The sequence below is a fragment of the Danio rerio genome, chromosome 7, assembly GCF_052040795.2.
Source record: "Danio rerio strain M-AB ecotype USA chromosome 7, GRCz13ab, whole genome shotgun sequence".
In the NCBI taxonomy this organism is placed as follows: domain Eukaryota; kingdom Metazoa; phylum Chordata; class Actinopteri; order Cypriniformes; family Danionidae; genus Danio; species Danio rerio.
In genome coordinates this window covers 77,306,832-77,311,765 of record NC_141027.1, presented here as the reverse complement: position 1 = coordinate 77,311,765, position 4,934 = coordinate 77,306,832, and positions in this window count along the sequence as shown.

The following is a 4,934-nucleotide window of genomic DNA, read 5'->3' as shown; positions in this document are numbered from 1 at the left end:
TGTTGACATTATTTAATGCACCATGAGTTAACATGAACTAACAATGAAAAACTGTATTTTCATTAACTAATGGTAAATAACATGAACAAATACCATAGTAAATGTGTTGTTTATTGTTTGTTCATGTTAATAAATGCATTAATTAACATTAACTAATGAACCTTATTGTAAAGTGTGACCCATATATGTAGTGTTTGCTAACAAAGTGACATCGCCAACTACTGTCCTGTATGAACTACTGTATCAAGAACTGTATGCTATAATATCTCATATCTGAATACATTTTGTTATCCTGACCTACATAAATGAACTATCCAACCCGGGCTCATTGTGGAAAACGTAGCCCTGCGGACGTTTCTGCGGACCGCGATTTACGTCCCGGGGGGTACGTATTCGAGCGTTTTTTTTGTTTTTGCCGATCCGCGAGAGGCCGCTGTGCGTGCTTTTTTGCGTCTCGGGCGGGCGCCTCTCAGGAGCGCGCGGCATTCGCGCCCGCGCCGTTCTCGTGCGAATAGCCACCGGATCGGAAAAAAAAAAAAAAAAAAGCAAAAGCCCCCGTCTTCGATTTCGACCGCGTTTTCAGATCCCGCCGCGTTCTCGCCCTCATTTTCCGGATTCCGTTTTTCGTCTTACCTGATTTCCGGAACCCGCCGTTCCCCAGACTCGATCCCGGTCGTCGTCCACCGCGGCCGGCTCCGGCTTGTCCTCCTCCTCCGGGGCCTCCGCTCCGCCGACGCAACGCTGTGAGCTACGCGGACAAACTGATTGCGTCGGGAAAGCCCTCCACTCGGAGGCGAAGAGGAGGGGCGAAGAGGAGGGGCGGAGTGGCGCCACACCGCCCCGCGGCGTTCGCTCGAAAAAAAACAAACGCGGCCTTTATGTACCTCCGGCCACGTAAATCGCGGTCTCCAGAAACGTCCGCGGGGCTACGTTTCCAGAATGAGCTTGGGTTGGAACTATCCTATTCAACACCCACTAGGTAAAGATATAATTTTTCTAGGAATAGTTTTTGGCTTGACTGTATAGTTAGCTGTATTTGCTGTTAGTTTTAACTCCATCAATAGCCTACAGTCATTGTCCAGTATTTCGAGAGATTCTCCCAGTTCTTCATCATGATGTCCGGCGACTTGTCCAAGCAGCATGCATTAACACATGGCTCTCTGCGTTAACAACTGGAAGACGCCTGCCTGCAGAGGACGAGAACAGATGAATCCATATAAACAATACATTACAAAGACCCCCATTACGAGAGCAATTTATGAGGCGCATTTACCAGGTGGATCCTTCCAGAAAATTCATTTTACGTATGATGATTTCAATCAGGTCCTCTTTCAATGCTAATGCTGGTGTTGCTGATACCGACAAGGAATATTGGGTAACATTTTACCTTGGGGGTGTTCATAAGACTGTCGTGAGACCTGTATTATGATGACATGTGTCGCATCATGAGGTGAACACCGTATGCTGTTTTTGCTATACCGTGACAATGTGAAGGTCAGGTTATGTAGGCCGTTTATTAGTTTTTTCTCAATGTCTATACAATGGCGTTGCGTGCCCGCTCTGATTTCCTGTGAACATTTTGTCCAAGGAAAGGTTAGCAGGTAGGATTGTGCTGCTGTGTGCTGCAATACAGTCCCTGCAGTGTAATCAAAAAGGCTGATGGTGTTTGGGCCGAGATAGTCAGAGGAGAATATTACAGTGTCAACAGATCCTGGCCAGGCTGATATTCCTCCTCTCTTTCTCTCTCGCTCCTTACGCTTTCTCATTTACTGCATCTGTCTCGTGGCTACGTTTGTTGCTTCCTGGAGGAAAATTCTAATGCTCTTTCATAGCTCAGGAGAATGAATGGAATTGTGCCGGTCAAGGATCTCCTCCGTGTGTCTTTAAATTTGAGCTACACTGTCAGAAACATCCTAATAGTTTCTCTATTTTGAGATTCACAAGTGTTTACACTTGTGATTTGCATTATGGGATGTTGATCTCTGCTCTGTCGACTTTAGATGTGGAAAATCTAACTCTACAGTTTAATAAAGTGATTTTTGTTGACGTTTTAGTAGTTCGAAATAAAATAATCAGAGATGGCAAAAGTAAACACAACCTTAACTTAAGTAGAAATAAAGAGGCTCACGTTTAAAACGACTCTGGTAAAAGTAAAAGTGCTGACTACACATTTTTACGTAAGTAAAAAAGAAGAAGCACGGCCTAGTAAAAAAGTAAAAAGTACCCATTTTAACCACAGTCAAAGACATGCGGTATAGGTGAATAATAGGTAACTAAATTAGCAGTAGTGTATAAGTGTGTGTGTAAATGTGAGAGCGTATGGGTGTTTTCCAGTATGGGATTTGGTCGAAGAAGTGAAAGTAAAAAGTTGTAAAAAAAAAAAAAATGTAAATATGGAGTAAAGTACTGATACCAGAAAAACCAAGAGAGTATATTTTGTTAAGGTACTAAAAATGTCAATAAAAGTCACAAAATTCTTCCAGCAAGTTTCTTCTGAATTATTTATTAATAATAATATCTGTGTGTTAACTGCAATTACATTACATTGGGTTAAATTATCATTTTAAGTAGAACTTTCAGGTTTATTTTTTGCTTTAAAGGGCACCTATGGTGAAAAATCTACTTTTCAAGCTATTTGGACAGACATATGTGTATATATAGTGTATAGACCATCATATCAGGGTGATATAAACACACCCAGTCCTTTTGTTTCAATTTAACAACATAAAAACGGTGGACCAATTGGAGCGGTTTCAGACCGACCGCAACTTTACGTAGGAGTGCGGTCCCCCCGCCCACCGAATTGATTGACAGCTGCGCGCATTAACATGTCCCGGTAGTCACGTGTATATGTCAACAAGACCAGGCATACGCAAAGCAACCGGGAATAAAAGGTCTGTTCTGTTCGCTAGGATCAGCAATCATCACCAAATGTGATCAAGAGTAAGTTTCACATGTTTAAAGTGTTTTAAAACAGTGCACGTGTGTAATTAATTACAGTGATTTACTTCAGCCTTACTTCATCAGCACAGCCACGTGTCAGAACAATGATAAAGGAAGACGCTTCAATCCCGGTTTGTGGATGTTAAATCAGGTTTATTTTGTGGAATAACATAACAGATATCCACACAGTACTGGAGGTTAGCCTGTATCCTGTCACATCTGAGGGCAAAAACAGTGCTAAGCTAAGCGCGCTTTGTCTGCCTGCCTGTTTGTGTGTGTGTGTGTGTGTGTCAGCTGCGGTGTGCATGTGTATCTCTGTGTGTGTGTGTGTGTGTGTGTGTGTGTGTGTGTGTTTGTATGTATGTGTTTGCGCACATAATGTAATGATATAGTGTGTGACTCATCAATGCATCTTCACAATACTGATTAGTAAAGGTTAGTTCTTACTGTAGTATTTCTCACAAACGCTACGTGAGACCTTCTTCCTTTAAGTCTGTCTGTTTTCTGACGCAGCCGAGGGAGGAGATTAGAGCATGCGGGAATGCACGTAGAAACAGTAGGCGGGAAAGACTCATCTTAAAGGCGCAGTACGACAAAACCACCCCCTGCTGGAAATCAGTATAAAACAGCATCTTGTAAAAGGTATAATGAAAAATCTGATGGGTGCTTTGAGCTGAAACTTTACATACACATTGTAGAGATGCAAAAGACTTATATTAAATCTGAAAAAGGGGGTAATTAAAGGCAAATTTAATAAAGCAGGTTAATATCAGAAATTATCTTTTTCTAACTTAATCCAATATAAAAATGTACTTTGAATGTAAGACACAGTAGTTTAACTTGTTTTCAGTGTTTTTGGCTGAGATAGTCAGAGAAGAATATTACAGTGTCAACAGATCCTGACCCAGGAAAATAAATGGAGATCTTGGTTTTGTGTCGGTCAAAGATCTCCTTTGTGATTCATAAACCTCCTCAAAATGTATAATTTTTAAAAATTATATAAGCTGTGTAAGGACAGCACGATGGCTCAGTGGTTACAACTGTTGCCACACAGCAAGAAATTTGCCTGTTCAAGTCCCGTCTGGGCCAGCTGGCATTTCTGTGTGGAGTTTGCCTGTTCTCACTGTGTTGGCGTGGGATTCCTCCAGGTGCTCCCCTTAGTCCAAACACATGCGCTATAGGGGAATTGGATGAACTAACTTGACCCTAGTGTATGAGTGTGTGTGAATGTGAGAGTTTATGAGTGTTTCCCAGTACTGGGTTGCGGCTGGAATGGCACACATATGGCTGAATAGTTGGCAGTTCATTCTGCTGTGGTGGCCTCTGATAAATCAGAGACTAAGCTGAATGAATGAAAGAATTTCCCTTTATTTTTGAGTGAACTATCCCTTTAATAACCACCATAGCAGCACCCAAACACCAACGCTGAGGCTTGACAGGCACGTTTACGCATGTGATTCATTACCAATATTGTGCTGAATTTAAAAATGTCTGCATGTTGGATCACAGCGATTTGATGGCAGGCTTGGTGAGTGAATTCCTGCTATATTTGTGTGGGGGTCTCGTCTGTTACTGGAAGGAACCCGTTTATCTCGCCCTTAATGAGAGTTAGGCTGAAAGCGTCAGTGGGCAGTAAATGGTCCCAGTAGGAGCTGCTTGGTTATAAATCTGAGCGGGCACAAACAGAGAAAGCACGCGCTGGACCTGGGTAATGGTGTGGGACAGGGTGCCAGACGACTCCTGGAAGACAGGTTGATATTCTTTTGCCTGACTCTCTCTTTTTCATTTGCTACCTCTCTGACTTTCACAGCGGCTAGGCTTGTTTTTGTGATGAGTTTCGCTATTAAAGCGCTCTTCCGGCGCAGGGATAATTAGCCACGGCATGTATTAATCATGGTTGCAGTTGTGGTTTGTAGTGGAAGGTGTGCAGGTCTTCAACATTGTTTCCACCCCCAACCATGTGGGCCTGTGTGGTGGTTCAAGCTTGCTGT